The 22,128-nt window shown below is 41.9% G+C and overlaps 1 protein-coding gene and 1 long non-coding RNA gene across 4 annotated transcripts in view; one reads left to right on the forward strand and one right to left on the reverse strand.

Moving 5' to 3' along the window:
- LOC110530968 (A-type potassium channel modulatory protein DPP6) overlaps nucleotides 1-22,128 on the reverse strand; it is a 169,145-nt gene that overhangs the window by 97,019 nt on the left and 49,998 nt on the right. The gene's annotated exons all lie outside the window — the stretch shown is intronic.
- LOC149982092 (uncharacterized) lies at nucleotides 12,868-14,138 on the forward strand. The gene is made up of 2 exons (XR_016482570.1): nucleotides 12,868-12,919; nucleotides 13,717-14,138. It is a non-coding gene; the product is annotated as an uncharacterized LOC149982092 (long non-coding RNA).

The following is a 22,128-nucleotide window of genomic DNA, read 5'->3' on the forward strand; positions in this document are numbered from 1 at the left end:
TAGCATAGAATAGATTTACTACATGTAGTCAGTCTACTTCTATGGGTGGCAGGCTGCTATAATATATTGCATGTTCTTTCTAACAAGAAGCACGGCCTGGATGGATATACATTATACACACAAAAGTATGTGGACACCCTTTCAAATTGGTGGATTTGGTTATTTCAGCCACAAATGTTGATGACAGGTGTATAAAATTGAGCACATGCAATCTCCATAGACAAGCATAGGCAGTAGAATGGCCTTACTGAAGAGCTCAGGTGACTTTCAATGTGGCACCGTCATAAGATGCCATCTTTCCAACAAGTCAGTTCCTCAGATTTCTGCCTTGCTAGAGCTGCCCCGGTCAACTGTAAGTGCTGTTATTGTGAAGTGGAAACGTCTAGGAGCAACAACGGCTCAGCCGGAAAGTGGTAGGCCACACAAGCTCACAGAACTGGACCACCGAGTGCTGAAGCACGTAACAAAAAAAAAATTGGGGCCTATTCTTGGTTGCAGCACTCACTACAGAGTTCCAAACTGCCTCTGGAAGCAACGTCAGCACAATAACTGTTCGTTGGGAGCTTCATGAAATTGCCGAGCAGCCGCACACAAGCCAAAGATCACCATGCACAATGCCGGAGTGGTGTAAAGAGCGCCGGCATTGGACTGCCAGGAGAACACTACCTGCCCCAATGCATAGTGCCAACTGTAAAGGTTGGTGGAGGACAAATAATGGTCTGGAGCTGTTTTTCATGGTTCGGGCTAGGCCCCTTAGTTCCAGTGAAGGGAAATCTTAACGCTACAGCATACAATGACATTCTAGACGATTCTGTGGCAACAGTTTGTGGAAGGCCCTTTCCTGTTTCAGCATGACAATACACAAAGTGAGGTCCATACAGAAATAGTTTGTCGAGATCGGTGTGGAAGAACTTGACTGACCTGCACAGAGCCCTGACCCCGACCCCAACCCCATCGAACACCTTTGGGATGAATTGTAAATGGGACTGCAAGCCAGGCTTAATCTCCCAACATCAGTGCCCGACCACACTAATGCTCGTGGCTGAATGGAAGCAAGTCCCCACAGCAATATTCCAACATCTAGAGGAAAGCCTTCCCAGAAGAGGCGAGGCTTTTATAGCAAAGGGTGGGCCAACTCCATATGAATGATTTTGGAATGAGATGTTTGACAAGCAAGTGTCCACATACCTTTGGTCATGTAGTGTACCAGAGACATACACTGAGTGTACAAAACATTATGAACACCTGCTCTTTCCGTGACATAAATTGACCACGTGAATCCAGGTGAACGCTAGGAGCCCTTATTGATGTCACTTGTTAAATCAACTTCAATCAGTGTAGATGAAGGGGAAGAGACAGGTTAAAAAAGGATTTTGAAGCCTTCAGACAATTGAGACATGGATGGTGTGTGTGTGCCATTCAGAGGGTGAATGGGCAAGACAAAATATTTAAGTGCCTTTGGGGGGGGGTATTGTAGTAGGTGCCAGGTGTAGGGCTTCACAGTCACAAATTTTCATCAGCCGGTGATTGTCAAGCAAATAACTGCCGGTCTCACGGTAATTTACCGTTAATTAACATAAACACATTTAGCATCTTCTGGCTTACACACACTGATTTGGTATTTGGAGATTTTATTAGGATCCCCATTAACTGTTGCAAAAGCAGCAGCTACTCTTCCTGGTGTCCACACAAAAAATAATACAGAATGACATAATACAGAACATCAATAGACAAGAACAGGTCAAAGACAGAACTACATACATTTTTTAAAGGCACAAGTAGCCTACATATCAATGCATACACACAAACTATCTAGGTCAAATAGGGGAGAGGCGTTGGGTCGTGAGGTGTTGCTTTATCTGTTTTTTGAAACCAGGTTTTCTGTTTATTTGAGCAATATGAGACGGAAAGAAGTTCCATGCAATTAGGGCTCTATATAATAAATACTATACGCTTTCTTGAATTAGTTTTGGATTTGGGGACTGTGAAAAGACCATTGGTGGCAGTTCTAAGATAAGAGTGTGTGTCAGAGCTGTGTGTAAATTGACTATGGAAACTATTTGGGATTTTCAACACATTAACGTTTCTTATAAAAAAGAAGTGATGCAGTCAGTCTCTCCTCAACTCTTAGCCAAGAGAGACTGGCATGCATAGTATTTTTATCAGCCCTCTGATTACAATTAAGAGCTAAATGTGCCGCTCCATTTTGGGGCAGCTGCAGCTTAACTAGATCTTTCCTTGCAGCACTCGACCATACGACTGGACAATAATCAAGATTAGACAACACTAGAACCTGCAGAACTTACTTTTTGGAGTGTGGTGTCAAAAAAGCAGAGCATCTCTTTATTACGGCCAGACATCTCCCCATCTTTACAACCATTGAATCTATATGTTTTGACCATGACAGTTTACAATATAAAGTAACGCCAAGTAATTTGGTCAACAGCCACACCATTCATTACCAGATTCAGCTGAGGTCTAGAACTTAAGTTCTCTCAGTTTTAGAGATGTTGAGAACCAGTTTATTACTGGCCACCCATTACAAAACAGACTGCAACTCTTTGTTAAGGGTTTCAGTGACTTCATTAGCTGTGATTGCTGATGCGTATATGGTTTAATCATCAGCAAACATGGACACACATGCTTCGTTAATTGCTAGTGGCAGGTCATTGGTAAAAATAGAAAGGAGTAGAGGGCCTGGACAGTTGCCCTGCGGAACACCACACTTGACATGTTTGAAATTAAAGAAGCTTCCATTAAAGAAAACTATTTGAGTTCTATTAGATAGATACAGTTAAAGTCGGAGGTTTACCTTAGCCAAATACATTTAAACTCAGTTTTTCACAATTCCTGGCATTTAATCCCAGCAAATATTCCCTGTCATGGGTCAATTGGGATCACCACTTTATTTTAAGAATGTGAAATGTCAGAATAATAGTAGAGAGAATAATTTATTTCAGCTTTTATTTCTTTCATCACATTCCCAGTGGGTCAGAAGTTTACATACACTCAATTAGTATTTGGTAGCATTGCCTTTAAATTGTTTAACTTGGGTCAAATGTTTCGGGTAGCCTTCCACAAGCTTCCCACAATAAGTTGGGTATATTTTGGCCCATTCCTCCTGACAGCGTTGGTGTAACTGAGTCAGGCTTGTAGGCCTCCTTGCTCGCACACGCCATTTCAGTTCTGCCCACACATTTTCTATAGGATTGAGGTCAGGGCTTTGTGATGGCCACTCCAATACCTTGACTTTGTTGTCCTTAAGCCATTTTGCCACAACTTTGGAAGTGTGCTTGGGGTCGTTGTCCATTTGGAAGACCCATTTGTGACCAAGCTTTAACTTCCTGACTGATGTCTTGAGATGTTGCTTCAATATATCCATGTAATTTTACGTCCTCATGATGCCATCTATTTTGTGAAGTGCAGCAGTCCCTCCTGCAGCAAAAAAAAACCCACAACATGATGCTACCACCCCCGTGCTTCACGGTTGGGATGGTGTTCTTTGGCTTGCAAGCCTCCCCCTTTTTCCTCCAAACATAACGATGGTCATTATGGCCAAACAGTTCTATTTTTTGTTTCATCAGACCAGAGGACATCTCTCCAAAAAGTACAATCTTTGTCCCCATGTGCAGTTGCGAAACGTAGTCTGGCCTTTTTTAATGGCGGTTTTGGAACAGTGGCTTCTTCCTTGCTGAGCGGCCTTTCAGGTTATGTCGATATAGGACTCGTTTTACTGTGGATATAGATACTTTTGTGCCCGTTTCCTCCAGCATCTTCACAAGGTCCTTTGCTGTTGTTCTGTGATTGATTTGCACTTTTCGCACCAAAGTACATTCATCTCTAGGAGACAGAACGTGTCTCCTTCCTGAGCGGAATGACGGCTGCATGGTCCCATGGTGTTTATACTTGCGTACTATTGTTTGTACAGATGAAAGTGGTACCTTCAGGCATTTGGAAATTGCTCCCAAGGATGAACCAGACTTATGGAGGTCTAGAATCTTTTTTCTGAGGTCTAGCTGATTTCTTTTAGATGTTTCCATGATGTCAAGCAAAGAGGCGTTTTCAACCACTCCACACATTTCTTGCTAACAAACTATAGTTTTGGCAAGTCGGTTAGGACATCTGCATGACAAGTAATTTTTCCAACAATTATTTCACTTATAATTCACTGTATCACATTTCCAGTGGGTCAGAAGTGTACATACACTAAGTTGACTGTGCCTTTTAAACAGCTTGGAAAATTTGAAGTTTGAAGGTAGGCCTTGAAATACATTCACAGGTACACCTCCAATTAACTCAAATGATGTCAATCAGAAGCTTCTAAAGCCATAACATAATCCAAAACTGTTTAAAAGGCACAGTCAACTTAGTGTATGTAAACTTCTGACCCAATGGAATTGTGATACAGTGAATTATAAGTGAAATAATCTGTCTGTAAACAATTGCTGGAAAAATTACTACAAAGTAGATGTCCTAACCGACTTGCCAAATCTATAGTTTGTTAGCAAGAAATGTGTGGAGTGGTTGAAAACTAGTTTTAATGACTCCAACCTAAGTGTATGTAAACTTCCGACTTCAACTGTAGCTCTGAATCCACGATATCGCAGAGGTTGAAAAGCCATAACACATACGTTTTTTCAACAACAGGTTATGGTCAATAATATCAGTACAGCACCGACAATCTTCTTTTTATCCATTTCTATCAACCAATCATCAGTCATGTGTCAGCGCAGTACATGTTGAGTGCCCTTCTCTATAAGTGTGCTGAAAGTCTGTTCTTAATTTGTTTACAGAGAAATGGCATTGTAATTGGAGATGTGGAGATTCTGCAATTCCATCAACAACCATGTTGTTCCGCCTTGATTGTCCCTCAAGATAGTCTGATTTATCTGTCATTGTTATCATTGATTCACACACAGAACTGACCTGTCCTCTCGCAATGACTTACAGATTGCTGCCATCTTGCCATTCTCCTGTTTCAACTCATTGAGCAGACCCTGGGAGAACTGCAAACTGTTCTTCAGGTCGTGGACCTCTCTGGTCAGGTCGTCCATTCTTTTATTAGTAGAATCCACAAGTATTTGGACAAAACACTTGAAGATATTTTCTTGTTGTTGTAACAACTGCTTGTAGGTCTATTTTTGTATGTTTAAAAGATCCTTCATGTGTGATAGAGAGACACCATTGTCTTCAATGGTACTCCCGCCGGCTTTGGTCTTCGTCATGGTAGCTAGCAACGTGTTACTCCTCGCAGTTCCAGACAGGGCAGGTCACGGGGAAGATTAAAAACAACAAACAGCAGGGATCTAGACATCCACAAACATGGGACAATCCGCGGTCCCAGCGACAATTGCTAACTTGAATGCAAACTGCATTCAAGAAAAGCATAGCATGATATGCTAGCATGATATGCAGCTAGCTAAAAATATTTTTTTAAATATGGCTCTCTGTCACGTGATCGGGTCTTTCTCACAGGCTATTAATTAAATCAGACACATCGTGGACACAACTGTGCGCACGTCCTTATCCAATTCCGGCACGCATATTGAAGATATTGGAAGAACTGTCTACATTTACTTTTCATCAGCCATCAAGATGAGTAGGCCTAACAAACAGCAAAAGCACTAGCCTACAGTGGGCTCCAAAATTACTGGCACCCCTAACTGGCAGACCCTGCACAAACAATGCTTAAACAAATATAAACAATATAATTATAGAGATAAACTCAAAATACCAACATGTGAGAAATACTGTACTTTATTAATGTTTCAATAGAACCAACCAAAATAATGTATTAATTGAATTAAAAATCAATGTCCTCCAAATCAAGTTTTCACAATTAAATGGCACCCTTAAAGATGTACCAAAATTAAACCACAAATTAAATTTCACTTTTACCCCATTTTCATGGTATCCAATTGTTTAGTAGCTACTATCTTGTCTCATCGCTACGGGCTCGGGAGAGACGAAGATTGAAAGTCATGCATCCTCCGATACACAACCCAACCAAGCCGCACTGCTTCTTAACACAGCGCGCATCCAACCCGGAAGCCAGCCGAACCCAGAGTCTCTGGTGGCACAGCTGGCACTGCAGTACAGCGCCCTTAACCACTGCGCCACCCGGGAGGCCCACTTATTTAAGTTTATCTAAGTCTGCAGGAACAATATTGAGCCATTACATCACTTCCTGTTTCACTAGGGTATAACAATTAGGTAACACACATGCAATATCCCTCTATCATCCAACTCCATGAAGAAAACAAAATAACTAGCAGTTCAAAAGAGACAGATGGTCATAGACCTTCATAAATCTGGTAGTGGCTACAAGAAGATCCACAAACAATTTAATATACCACTGAGCACTGTCAGGGCAATTTTTAGAAAATTCAAAAGATATGGAACAGTTGAGAACCTCACGGGTAGAGGACGCAAATGCATTTTGCCCCACAGGATAGGGAGGAGGATGGTGAGAGAAGCAACAAAATCCCCAATAATCACTGTGAAAGAATTGCAGGCCTTAGTGGCGCCACCTCCACATCCACAGGCTCTTTGGAAGGGTTGCCAGAAGAAAGTCCTTTCTGACCCCAAGACACAGACCCAAGCACTTAGAGTTTGCCAAGCGTAATTTAAATTATGACTGGAAGAAAGTGCTCTGGTCAGATGAGACCAAAATTGAATGTTTTGGTCAGATACAGGATCAGCATGTTTGGCGTCGAAACAGATGCTTACAAGGAGAGGCACCTCATACCCACGGTGAAATATGGAGAGGGTTCAGTGATGTTCTGGGGCTGTTTTAATTCCAGAGGTCCAGGGGCACTGGTTAAGATTGATGTCATAATGAATTCTACCAAGTATCAGGCAATTTTTTTCTGACAATCTGGTTACCTCTGCCAGAAGGCTGGGACTTGGCCGTATGTGGACTTTCCAACAAGACAATGACCCAAAACATACCTCAAGATCCACACAGAAATAGTTCTGTGACAACAAAATCAATGTTCTGCCATGGCCATCTGTTGCCGGACCTCAATCCAATCTAAAACCTGTGGGCTGAGTGGAAGAGGGCAGTTGATAAGCGCAAACCCAAGAATGTGAAGGATCTTGAAAGGATCTGCATAGAGGAATGGTCCAAAATCCCTACAAATGTGTTCCTTAACCTTGTCAAACATTACAGGAAAAGACTCCATGCTGTTTTCCTTGCCAGAGGTGGTTGCACTAAGTACTAAATGAGAAGTGCCAATAATTACAAAACCTTGATTTTGGTTACATGTATTTTGTATTAAATATTTGAATGATTTTGGTTGGTTCCATTGAAACATTAATAAAGTACACTGTTTCTCACCTGTTGGTATTTTGAGTTTCTCTCTATAATTATATTGTTACATTTTTTAAAAGTATTGTTTGTGCATTGCCAGTCAGGCGGGAGACTCCGGTGCCAGTAATTTTGGAGTCCACTGTATGTCAATCTACTATCCCCCATAGTACAAGTTGACCTATTCTATGCGAGAAATTGTCACGGTCGTCCTCCTCTTCATCTGAAGAGGAGAGGCGAAAAGGATCAGAGGACCAATATGCGGCGTGGTAAGTGTCCATGGTAAATCTTTAATAAAGAAAGTACTGAACACTGCATACAAAACAATAAACAAATAACAACCGTGAAGCTACAAATTAGACCTGTGCTGACACAAGCCACTAACATAGACAATCACCCACAAACAAACAGTGCAACCCAGGCTACCTAAGTATGATTCTCAATCAGAGACAACTAATGACACCTACCTCTGATTGAGAACCATACTAGGCCGAAACATAGAAATGCCCCAAAACATAGAAAAACAAACATAGACTGCCCACCCAACTCACGCCCTGACCATACTAAATAAATACAAAACAAAGGAAATAAAGGTCAGAACGTGACAGAAATAAATATTCCAAACAGTCTGGGACATTTGTGATATGCGATAGATCCCAAATTAAAACAACCACTAGCATAAAAAAAATACATTTTTACGCAATGAGGCTGATGCCACAGATCAGAACATTTAGCTTAAAATGTTGATAAACTATTAGGCTATTCCTTCACATTATAAGCACAGCAATGCTCACACGGCAGTAGGCTATAAGTGGAATTGTTTCATAATATATATTTGTGAAATCTGCTCAGTTTAGAAATGGACTATTATCATGCACCTGTCTCAAAACAGGGGCAGGGGAAAAATCTACACTGCTCAAAAAAATAAAGGGAACACTAAAATAACACATCCTAGATCTGAATGAATGAAATATTCTTATTAAATACTTTTTTCTTTACATACTTGAATGTGCTGACAACAAAATCACACAAAAATTATCAATGTAAATCAAATGTATCAACACATGGAGGTCTGAATTTGGAGTCACACTCAAAATTAAAGTGGAAAACCACACTACAGGCTGATCCAACTTTTATGTAATGTCCTTAAAACAAGTCAAAATGAGGCTCAGTAGTGTGTGTGGCCTCCACATGCCTGTATGACCTCCCTACAATGCCTGGGCATGCTCCTGATGAGGTGGCAGATGGTCTCCTGAGGGATCTCCTCCCAGACCTGGACTAAAGCATCTGCCAACTCCTGGACAGTCTTTGGATGGAGCGAGACATGATGTCTCAGATGTGCTCAATTGGATTCAGGTCTAGGGAACGGGCGGGCCAGTCCATAGCATCAATGCCTTCCTCTTGCAGGAACTGCTGACACACTCCAGCCACATGAGGTCTAGCATTGTCTTTCATTAGGAGGAACCCAGGGCCAACCACACCAGCATATGGTCTCACAAGGGGTCTGAGGATCTCATCTCGGTACCTAATGGCAGTCAGGCTACCTCTGGTGAGCACATGGAGGGCTGTGCGGCCCCCCAAAGAAATGCCACCCCACACCATGACTGACCCACCGCCAAACCGGTCATGCTGGAGGATGTTGCAGGCAGCAGAACGTTCTTCACGGCGTCTCCAAGCTGTCACGTCTGTCACATGTGCTCAGTGTGAACCTGCTTTCATCTGTGAAGAGCACAGGGCGCCAGTGGCGAATTTGCCAATCTTGGTGTTCTCTGGCAAATGCCAAACGTCCTGCACGGTGTTGGGCTGTAAGCACAACCTCCACCTGTGGACGTCGGGCCCTCATACCACCCTCATGGAGTCTGTTTCTGACCGTTTGAGCAGACACATGCACATTTGTGGCCTGCTGGAGGTCATTTTGCAGGGCTCTGGCAGTGCTCCTCCTGCTCCTCCTTACACAAAGGCGGAGGTAGCGGTCCTGCTGCTGGATTGTTGCCCTCCTACGGCCTCCTCCATGTACTGGCCTGTCTCCTGGTAGTGCCTCCATGCTCTGGACACTACGCTGACAGACACAGCAAACCTTCTTGCCACAGCTCGCATTGATGTTCCATCCTGGATGAGCTGCACTACCTGAGCCACTTGTGTGGGTTGTAGACTCCGTCTCATGCTACCACTAGAGTGAAAGCACCGCCAGCATTCATAAGTGACCAAAACATCAGCCAGGAAGCATAGGAACTGAGAAGTGGTCTGTGGTCCCCGCCTGCAGAACCACTCCTTTATTGGGGTTGTCTTGCTAAATGCCTAGAATTTCCACCTGTTGTCTATTCCATTTGCACAACGTTCTTAATATTAGGAAAGTTGGAGAAATATATATAGTAAGCCTAGCCTAAAGAAAGTTGATAGGATCCTCTTCTTTTTAATAGATGCCATCACTCTGTTTTCTCACGCAATTGCATAGCCTATAGAAATGTTACGGAACATGAGCTGATGGGCTCTCATGAAGTGTTTGATTAGATTTTCGATTATATTTGCATTGATGTCAGAGTGTTTGAGGGACAATAGAGTGCTGAGTACCAGGTAGTTAGCAAGTTTGGTAGGCTACTAATGACCATCAGCTGCATCAGAGCTTGGATAAGCCTAATTAGCATTTGACTGCCTTCAAGACTCGTGACCGCCGGTGTGACGGTAATACGGTCACCTTAACACCCCTAGCAGATTTGTGTCAAGAACTGCAACAATGCTGTGTTTTTTAAGCTCAACAGTGTCCTGTAATTATCAAGAATGATCCACCACTCAAAGGACAAAGGACATCCAGACAACTTCACACTACTGTGGGAAGCATTGGAGTCAACATTGGCCAGCATCCCAGCATCCCTGGCCAGCATCCCTGTGGAACGCATCCATGGCCCGACGAATTGTGAATATGAGGGCAAAAGGGAGAGGGGGGGGGGTACAGGTGAAGTCGGAAGTTTACATACACTTAGGTTAGAGTCATTAAAACTCGTTTTCAACCACTCCACAAATTTCTTGTTAACAAACCATAGTTTTGGCAAGTTGTTTAGGACATCTACTTTGTGCATGACACAAGTAATTTTTCCAACAATTGTTTACATACAGATTATTTCACTTATAATTCACTGTATCACAATTCCAGTGGGTCAGAAGTTTACATACACTAAGTTGACTGTGCCTTTAAACAGCTTGGAAAAGTTGAGAAAATTATGTAATGGCTTTAGAAGCTTCTGATAGGCTAATTGACATCATTTGAGTCAATAGGAGGTGTACCTGTGGATGTATTTCAAGGCCTACCTTCAAACTCAGTGCCTCTTTGCTTGACATCAAGGGAAAATTTAAAGAAACTAGCCAAGACCACAGAAAAAAATTCTAGACCTCCACAAGTCTGGTTCATCCTTGGGAGAAAATTTCCAAATACCTGAAGGTACCACGTTCATCTGTACAAACAATAGTACACAAGTATAAACACCATGGGACCACGCAGCCGTCATACCGCTCAGGAAGGAGACGCGTTCTGTCTCCTAGAGATGAACGTACTTTGGTGTGAAAAGTACAAATCAATCCCAGAACAACAGCAAAGGACCTCGTGAAGATGCTGGAGGAAACAAAAGTACAAAAAATGATCTATATCCACAGTAAAACGACTCCTATATCGACATAACCTGAAAGGCCACTCAGCAAGGAAGAAGCCACTGCTACAAAACAGCAATAAAAAAGTCAGACTACGTTTTGCAACTGCACATGGGGACAAAGATCGTACTTTTTGTAGAAATGTCCTCTGGTCTGATGAAACAAAAATAGAACTGTTTGGCCATAATGACCATCATCATATTTGGAGGAAAATGGGGAGGCTTGCAAGCCGAAGAACACCATCCCAACCACAGGGGTGGTAGCATCATGTTGTGGGGGTGCTTTGCTGCAGGAGGGACTAGTGCCATTCACAAAATGGATTGCAACATGAGGGGGGGAAATTACGTGGATATATTGAAGCAACATCTGAAGACATCAGTCAGTCCAAATGGACAATGACCCCAAGCACACTTTCAAATTTGTGGCAAAATAGCTTAAGGACAACAATGTCAAGGTATTGGAGTGGCCATCACAAAGCTCTGACAATTTGTGGGCAGAACTGAAAAAGTGTGTGCGAGCAAGGAGGCCTACAAACCTGACTCAGTTACACCAGCTCTGTCAGGAGCCAAAATTCACCTAACATATTGTGGGAAGCTTGTGGAAGGCTACCTGAAACATTTCACCCAAGTTAAACAATTTCAAAGGCAATGCTACCAAATACTAATTGAGTGTATGTAAATTTCTGACCCACTGGGAATGTGATGAAAGAAATACAAATTTAAATAAATAATTTTCTCTACCATTATTCTGACATTTTACATTCTTAAAATAAGTGGTGATCCTAACTGACCGAAGACAGGGAATTTTTACTAGGATTAAATGTCAGGATTTGTGAAAAACTGAGTTTAAATGTAATTGGCTAAGTTGTATGTTAACTTCCGACTTCAACTGTATACAGATGAAAGGAGCTATGGGAGGATAGGCTCATCGTAATGGCTGGAATGGAATTAATGGAACGGAGTCAAAATGTGGTTTCCATATCTTTGATATGTTTGATACCGTTGCATTTATTCCATTCCAGTTATTACAACGTTTTCCAGCTAATTTCCATGGAGCTGAGAGAAATGTTTCAGTGTGAAAGCTAATTTGCTACGGATCTACGCATTTTGCCATGGCTAATTCTGTGTTCTTAAGCTCAAACATTACAACAAAACCAATGGAGGTCCCAATCTGGGCATGTACCCTACATTTTCCTGTCAGTAATCCATATATGCCAGAAATACTCCTATATGCAGTGTTTGTCATTCAGGCGTGTTTCCTGAAAGCTTTACTTTACTTTATTTCCCTCGACAACACAGACTCAAGCCACTCCTATAATAGTAAAGTGCTTCCTTTGACAAATGTCATTTGTTCAAGAAAAACTCACCCCTATTTGGTTTAGCTGATCCTGCAGAACCTGAATATATCCAAACTGTGTCCCTCCTAACACAAGAGTGATGCCTGGGATCTGGGCCAAGCTTGATTCAGGGCTGACTGCACGAATCTAGAGTGTGTCCTTAAAGTAGCTTCTATCCAGACCAAAATGTTCAGCTGGCTGGACTGGCAAGGGTGGGTCCTCAGAGCAGAACAGACCAGCAGAAGTGTATTCTATTCTCTGACTAACAGGCAGATGGAGCTGGGTCATTCTCATGAAACCATTAAAATACCATGGCAGTAGTGATTTTAAATATAAAACATGTAATTTAATAATGTAACAAAATATCCTAATAATGTTCTCTACCAGAGTAAAATGAAGATATTTCAGAAAAAAAAAAAAAAAAATCTAATAGATGTTTTTAAATGACAGAACAATTATTAACTGAATATTCATGTATAATAATAATGAAAAAATATGAAGTGTCCATGACCGATGTTCTCATCCTACGCAACATTTTTGAAGGACTGTTTACACACACACAGAGAATTTTAAATAAAGTTTGATTTTGAATGACGCAACACATTTGCCAGTACCATCAAGATGGCTACCAGGTAAGCAGATCTCTTTATATTTATCCAGTTAAGTTAAACATTCGCTTGTCAGACTGCGTACACGACAGTATCATTACTGATACAGGTAGTTTTCCACATTTAGAAAATATACTTCATTAATGTCTAAATATGTACATTGAGAAAACATTTTGCTTTGTCATCATGTCTTCTCTATTGTTAGCAAAACATTCCTCATCCTTCGCAACACCATTCTCACTTACCCCTGCAATTTAAGGTCAGTTGCGGTAGAGAGAACTGTTTCGGTAATGAGAATTTAATCATACAGACAATATTTTTAAATATAATGAACTATTAATTGAAATATTATTTACTAACTGTTGATATTTTGCTTTATGTCCTGTTAAATTACAGACAGTCAGCAAGTGACAAAAATAAAGCTTTAGCGAAGGCTAGGCTGACAAAGTTCAGAGAAAAAGTTTACACCAACCCAGAACTGCTGAAAGAGTAGAGAAGGAAGGACAGATAGAGGTTAGGGGTTGGAGAGGTTGCAGCAAGCGTAATTAGCATATATAGTCTATAGGAAGCCTATGCCCCATACAGCATCTATAGGAAGTCAATACCCTACAGTGCCCTCTGCTGTACAGTTCCTACTGGTCCAACCAATCTCTGAAACACACACAAGCATACACACACACACACACACACACACACACACACACACACACGGTCAGTAAGCCATTCAGTGTCTACTATAGGATGACGTGTCCATAACAGTAAGATTTTTCCCATGTTTTGAGACATGCTCATTTCATGTCATGCATCCTTCCCATTTCCAGATATCAAAAATGAAAGCAAAATTGTAAAATCAAGAAAACTCAAGATCTGACAAAGAAGCAACATGAAAAGAAAGAACAGTGGCGGGAAAACTCAAAAAGGTATTACAGAAGAAACAGCTAAAAGCTGTATTGGACATGACATCATCAAGCCAGGAAGATGATACACTTCAACATGTCCAAGAAGCAAAATGAAGAAGTTATTCAAAATCTTCAAGAAGACACAGCCTCCCCAAGAGAACAGCCATTCTCACCTCAGCAGGTAAATATCCCTGCCATCAACTCAGCTCCTAAAAGAAGATAGACATCTCTACAGACATCTCTACAGACACCAGGACCAATGAAGACATCTCTACAGACACCAGGACCAATGAAGACATCTACCCCAAAGGAATCACCCAAAAAGAGGAACAGAAGAAAGAAAACATTATCAAAATTGAGGTCAAAGTTGCGCTACACAGAAGAGAAGCTGCTGGAGAGAACCAAAAGAGAAAAGCTTCCTAAGGCTGTGCTGAATGGCACAGCCAAGTGGATCAGGTCAGACTTTCTATTGTGATGAATTACCCATTATAGGTGAGCATTAAATGTGTCAGTGCACAATAGTAATTACCAACATAATTGCCACAAAAGTAGCAACAATTAGTCTAATTGAATGTTATCTTATTGTCAGTTAAAATAAGTGTTCAAGAATTCACACAGCACACCATACTCTCCAGTGCCCCACATCAATGAAATCCAAGCTTAACAATGACCTAGTGTATCAGGTGATTCGATTAAAATCAAATACAAGAAACTCAAAATTAAGTAAACATGTATGAATCAAATCGACAACTCTCTGTCATGAGACACCAAGGTATCCTGCACAGTTCACACTCATGTGTCACCTTTCATTGTCAGGGGAGGAAGAGCTCAACAGTAGGTGGTGTTTGAGTTCCTCTGTTGGCTGGCTGGGGACCCGGGAAAAGTCAATATGGCTCCTGCTCACAAAGGGAACCTGCTCCACAGGTCACTATCCTTTAAATGTCGGCATATTTTAGACTACAGCCAGCCCGCGATGATTAATTAAAGTCACTTTTTTGGATTTCAGCCCCGGCTGCCATTAGCAGTAGAGGGTAATGAGAGAGAAATAACTCTGGTTGATATCCCAGGGGACTCTATAATACTGTACCACAGAATCCGGTTACTGCTGTTAATATACTGTACATAAGTTAGTTGGTGAGCATTACAGTGTCGAGGACACCAATAATCAGGGGTGCAACTTTCACTTATCCCCCCCAATGTTATTATTGGAATGTGATACAAAACGAGACATAGGTGTGCTTTAGGACAATGAGGATGCCTTCAAGCGGTCAGAAAGGCTGTTTGGAGTGTTTATGCAACTGGACAAAAAACACATAATAATCTTTTTGTTTTATGTTCCCCCCAATTCTAAAGCCAAAGTTGCGCCCCTGCCAATCATAATTACATTACAATGTAAAAAACTGCATTCCAAATTTAATATGCTGCAAGTCAGGAAGATTTTCCTCTCAGAAAAGAAACGTGAATTCCCACTGAGGTCAAGAAAACAAAATTTCAACCTAGGAACCGTGAAACTCCTCAACTCATGAGGCAAAAGGTAATTTCATGCTCCAGTACTCCTAAGGGGACATCAGGAGGACTGAAAGTGAGCTGAAGGTGAGCTGTGCACTCCTAAATATGTTACAGGAAACAGCAATCTGAGAATGGTTCCTCTGTTTTTTTAGTTACACATTGGAAATAACCCCTGGAAATAACCCTAGTAAAAAAAATACACCTATCCTTAACCATGTTAAGTGCAATAAAATCCTGAAATTTAAAGATATATGAACCGGACCCTATTACTATTACTTATAGCACATGTGGCAGTAGGACATTGGGGAATATGACACAGTCTAACAATGTCATTACACAGAGTAATTAACACCTATGTGTGGTGTTGTGTTGTGTGGTGTGGTGATGTGTCATTTTGTGTGATGTGTTGTGCTGTGTAGTTCTGTGCTGTGTCCTTTGGTGTTGTGTTTCTTTCAGTGTCAACAGTATCAGTGACAGAGGCAGTGTGTTCACTCCCTCCCTGCTTGTCATCACAATACACATCAATAATGCAGAGGAGACATCCTCCTCATGCTGACAGCTTCACTATCTCTGGAGAGAGAAAAGAGACTAGATGGACACTCAGGTGGAGCTCAAATGACAATGTGTAAACACTGATGTCAAATACGTGCCTTCATAATGCAGAGCATAAAGTGTTCAGAAACTATAGTGAAAATGAACTAAATGTTTGCATTTAAATTAAGCAGTTGTCATTGGGCATGATACTAATGCTGAATTCCCTTCCTTATGCTGGCTACAGCTAGATCTACTCTGCAGCAGCTTAGCTGGAAGAGTCACTTTAGGCGGCCAATTCTTCACAGGATCCAAGTTTCTTTTTCAAGCCTGAGACATAGGCTATACTGCTCATTGTCATTCTAGAAGTCAGCACATTTTGAGCTTAGGGATTCGAGCAACACCGGTTTCAAAAGGACAAACTAAAACAAACTGTATGAGCATAGGTCTACTAAAGAATGCCTTAGCAAAAGCAGGGAATGTGATCTGTGTGAAATTTCATCACCATGGACAATAAAAAGGTGTGAGCCTTGTCGCAAAAGTGGCCTTGAAGAATTATTATGGCTAAACCACAAAGCAAGACATCAGAATTGTCTTCAACATATCCAATATATGGGCTACAGCGCATAATCATCTATTGGACCTCCACATGTAAGTCCTTGCATAACAAGAACCCATGAAAACTTGCCAACTTCGATTAGATCATTAGATTGCAAAAGAAGGCCAAATCACTGAATGTATTACATTGGGTTTTCATTTGCCTCTAAACTACAAATAGAATGTTTAACTGTAATTAGTTTCAAGCAGGGACAGTTTCAGGCATAAGTGACATAGCAGTCGCTTAGGACCCCTGGTCGCTAGAGGGCCCCAGACACCCCCCAAAAAACTAAGGTGGTGTCTCTACTTGTCATTGAGAGTAAGAATAGTAGAATACACCAGGTGCAATTTCAAAATGTTATTGTGCATAAGCAGTTTTATTCTTGTTATGTCAGTCGCTGACAGTCACCTAATTAGCCATGTCAGCTAAGATTTTTTAAATTGGTAGTAAGTCAAGCCAGCTATCTAATCATGGCCCAGGGGCCCTGACCTACAGGGGGCTCCCATTGATCCCAGGGGGCTCCCCAGTCATTCTCAATCAGCTATCATATTAACATGGCATAAGTCACAGAGGTAGAATTGCATGACATATGCTGTAAAACTGAAGAAAAAATTGAAACTTGCTTTAAAAAAAAGGTCCAATGCAACAGTTTTTATATCAATATCAAATCATTTCTGATTAACAATTAAGTACCTTACTGTGATTATCTCCAAAGAAAATTATCTTCGATTAAAGTCAAAGCCGTGTATATACCCCCCAAGCAGATACCTCGACGGCCCTGAAAGAACTTCAAAGGACTCTATGTAAACTGGAAACCATATATCCTGAGGCTGCATTTATTGTAGCTGGAGATTTTAACAAAGCTAATTTGAGAACAAGGCCACCTACAGTTGAAGTTGGAAGTTTACATACACCTTAACCAAATACATTTAAACTCAGTTTTTCACAATTCCTGACATTTAATCTGAGTAAAGATTCCCTGTTTTATGTCAGTAAGGATTACCACTTTATTTTAAGAATGTGAAATGTCAGAATAATAGTAGAGAATGATTTATTTAAGCTTTTATTTCTTTCATCACATTCCCAGTGGGTCAGAAGATTAAATGCACTCAATTAGTATTTGGTAGCATTGCCTTTAAATTGTTTAACTTCGGTCAAAACGTTTCAGGTAGCCTTCCACAAGCTCCCACAATAAGTTGGGTGAATTTTGGCCCATTCCTCCTGAATGAGCTGGTGTAACTGAGTCAGGTTTGTAGGCCTCCTTGCTCGTACACGCTTTTTCAGTTCCGCACACAAATTTTCTATAGGATTGAAGTCAGGGCTTTGTGATGGCCACTCCAATACCTTGACTTTGTTGTCCTTAAGCCATTTTGCCACATATTTGGAAGTTTGGAAGACCCATTTGCGACCAAGCTTTAACTTCTTGACTGATGTCTTGAGATGTTGCGTCAATTTATCCACATAATTTTCCTTCCTCATGTTGCCATCAATTTTGTGAAGTGAAGCAGTCCCTCCTGCAGCAAAGCACCCCCACAACATGATGCTGCCACCCCCGTGCTTCACGGTTGGGATGGTATTCTTCGGCTTGCATGCCTCCCCATTTTCCTCCAAACATAAAGATGCTCATTATGGCCAAACCGTTCTATTTTTGTTACATCAGACCAGAAGACATTTCTCCAAAAAGTACGATCTTTGTCCCCATGTGCAGTAGCAACACTTAATCTGGCTTTTTTAATGGCCGTTTTGGAGCAGTGGCTTCTTTCTTGCTGAGCGGCATTTAAGGTTATGTCGATATAGGACTCGTTTTACAGTGGATATACAGTGCCTTGCGAAAGTATTCGGCCCCCTTGAACTTTGATACCTTTTGCCACATTTAAGGCTTCAAACATAAAGATATAAAACTGTATTTTTTTGTGAAGAATCAACGACAAGTGGGACACAATCATGAAGTGGAACGACATTTATTGGATATTTCAAAGTTTTTTAACAAATCAAAAACTGAAAAATTGGGCGTGCAAAATTATTCAGCCCCTTTACTTTCAGTGCAGCAAACTCTCTCCAGAAGTTCAGTGAGGATCTCTGAATGATCCAATGTTGACCTAAATGACTAATGATGATAAATACAATCCACCTGTGTGTAATCAAGTCTCCGTATAAATGCACCTGCACTGTGATAGTCTCAGAGGTCCGTTAAAAGCGCAGAGAGCATCATGAAGAACAAGGAACACACCAGGCAGGTCCGATATACTGTTGTGAAGAAGTTTAAAGCCGGATTTGGATACAAAAAGATTTCCCAAGCTTTAAACATCCCAAGGAGCACTGTGCAAGCGATAATATTGAAATGGAAGGAGCATCAGACCACTGCAAATCTACCAAGACCTGGCCGTCCCTCTAAACTTTCAGCTCATACAAGGAGAAGACTGATCAGAGATGCAGCCAAGAGGCCCATGATCACTCTGGATGAACTGCAGAGATCTACAGCTGAGGTGGGAGACTCTGTCCATAGGACAACAATCAGTCGTATATTGCACAAATCTGGCCTTTCTGGAAGAGTGGCAAGAAGAAAGCCATTTCTTAAAGATATCCATAAAAAGTGTTGTTTAAAGTTTGCCACAAGCCACCTGGGAGACACACCAAACATGTGGAAGAAGGTGCTCTGGTCAGATGAAACCAAAATTGAACTTTTTGGCAACAATGCAAAACGTTATGTTTGGCGTAAAAGCAACACAGCTCATCACCCCATCCCCACTGTCAAACATGGTGGTGGCAGCATCATGGTTTGGGCCTGCTTTTCCTCAGGAGGGACAGGGAAGATGGTTAAAATTGATGGGAAGATGGATGGAGCCAAATACAGGACCATTCTGGAAGAAAACCTGATGGAGTCGATGGAGTCAAAAGACCTGAGACTGGGACGGAGATTTGTCTTCCAACAAGACAATGATCCAAAACATAAAGCAAAATCTACAATGGAATGGTTCAAAAATAAACATATCCAGGTGTTAGAATGGCCAAGTCAAAGTCCAGACCTGAATCCAATCGAGAATCTGTGGAAAGAACTGAAAACTGCTGTTCACAAATGCTCTCCATCCAACCTCACTGAGCTCGAGCTGTTTTGCAAGGAGGAATGGGAAAAAATGTCAGTCTCTCGATGTGCAAAACTGATAGAGACATACCCCAAGCGACTTACAGCTGTAATCGCAGCAAAAGGTGGCGCTACAAAGTATTAACTTAAGGGGGCTGAATAATTTTGCAAGCCCAATTTTTAAGTTTTTGATTTGTTAAAAAAGTTTGAAATATCCAATAAATGTCGTTCCACTTCATGATTGTGTCCCACTTGTTGTTGATTCTTCACAAAAAAATACAGTTTTATATCTTTATGTTTGAAGCCTGAAATGTGGCAAAAGGTCGCAAAGTTCAAGGGGGCCGAAAACTTTCGCAAGGCACTGTAGATACTTTTGTACCAGTTTCCTCCAGCATCTTCACAAGGTCCTTTGCTGTTGTTCTGGGATTGATATGCACTTTACGCACCAAAGTACATTCATCTCTAGGAGACAGAACGCGTCTCCATCCTGAGCGGTATGACGGCTGCGTGGTCCCATGGTGTTTATACTTGTGTACTATTGTTTGTGCAGATGAACGTGGTACCTTCAGGTATTTGGAAATTACTCTCAAGGATGAACCAGACTTGTGGAGGTCTACAAATTTTTTTCTGAGGTCTTGGCTGATATCTTTTAGATTTTCCATGATGTCAAGCAAAGAGGCACTGAGTTTGAAGGTAGGCCTTGAAATACATTCACAGGTACACCTCTAATTGACTCAAATGATGTCAATCAGAAGCTTCTAAAGCCATGACATCATTTTCGGGAACTTTCCAAGCTGTTTAAAGGCACAGTCAATTTAGTGTATGTACACTTCTGACCCACTGGAACTGTGATGCAGTGAATTATAAGTGATGTCCTAACCGACTTGTCAAAACTATAGTTTGTTAACAAGAAATTTGTGGTGTGGTTGAAAAACGAGTTTTAACGACTCCAACCTAAGGTTGTGTAAACTTCCGACTTCAACTGTAAATTCTACCAGCACATTGACTGCAGTACCCGCTCAAGCAAAACACTGGACCACTGCTACTCTAACAAGGGCCTCCCCTGCCCTCCCTTTGGTAAATCTGACCACAACTCCATCTTGCTCGTACCGTCCTGAAGGCATAACCTCAAACAGGATGTTCCAGTGACTAGAACCATTCAACGCTGGTCTGTCCAATCAGAATCTACGCTTCAAAATTATTTTGATCAAGTAGACTGGAACATTTTCCCAGAAGCCTCAGACAATAACATTGATTTATATGCTAACTCTGTGAGTGAGTTTATTAGGAAGTGCATTGGAGAAGTTATACCCACTGTGACTATTAAATCCTACCCCAACCAGAAACTGTGGATAGATGACGGTATTCACACAAAACTGAAAGGGGCGAAACATCGCATTCAACCATGAAATGAGGTCAGGGATTATGGCTGAATATAAACAGTGTAGTTATTCCCTCAGCAAGGCAATCAAACAAGCTAAATGTCGGTACAGGGAGAAAAATAGAGTCGCAATTCAACGGCCCAGACACGAGACGTATGTGGCAGGGTCTACAGGCAATTATGGACTACGAAAAGAAAACCAGCCACATTGTGGACACCGATGTCTTGCTTCCAGACAAGCTAAACACCTTCTTTGCCCACGTTGAGGATAATACAGTGGCACCGACGCGGCACGCTACCAAGGACTGTGCCTCCCCCCTCCGTCTCCGTGGCAGACGCGAGTGAGACTCTTAAACGTGTTAATCCTCACAAGCCTGCTGGCCCAGTCGGCATCCCTAGCCGCGTCCTCAGAGCATGCGCAGACCAGCTGGCGTGTTTACGGACATATTCAATCACTCCCTATTCCAGTCTGCTGTCCCCACATGCCCCACATGCTTCAAGTTGGCCACCATTGTTCCTGTACCAAAGAATGCAAAGATAACTGAACTAAATGACTATCGCCGCATAGCACACACTTCTGTCATCATGAAGTGCTTTGAGAGACAAGTCAAGGATCATATCACCTCCACCTTACCTACCTCCCTAGACCCACACCAGTTTGCATACTGCCCCAACAGGTCCACAGACAATGCAATTGCCATCTCACTGCCCTATCCCATATGGAGAAAATGAATACCTATGTTAGAATGCTGTTCATTGACTACACCTCAGCATTCAACACCATAGTACCCTCCAAGCTCATCATTAAGCTCAAGGCCGTGGGTCTCAACCCCGCCCTGTGCAATTGGGTCCTGGACTTTTACGTGCCGCCCCCAGGTGGTGAAGGTAGGAAACAATATATCCACTTCACTGATCCTCAACACTGGGGCCCCACAAGGGTGCATGCTCAGCCCTCTCCTGTACTCCCTTTTCACTCACGAATGCGTGGCCATAAAACGTCTCCAACTCAATCATCAAGTTTGCAGACTACACAACAGTAGTGGGCTTGATTACCAACAACGACGAGACAGCCTACAGGGAGGAGTTGAGGGCACTCGGCGTGTGGTGTCAGGAAAAACAACCTCTCACTCAACGTCAAGAAAATAAAGGAGATGATCGTGGACTTCAGGAAACAGCAGAAGGAGCACCCCCCTATCCACATCGACGGGACAGTAGTGGAGAAGGTGGAAAGTT

This window comes from Oncorhynchus mykiss, chromosome 8 (assembly GCF_057628025.1).
Source record: "Oncorhynchus mykiss isolate SJ-2025 chromosome 8, ASM5762802v1, whole genome shotgun sequence".
Lineage (NCBI taxonomy): Eukaryota > Metazoa > Chordata > Actinopteri > Salmoniformes > Salmonidae > Oncorhynchus > Oncorhynchus mykiss.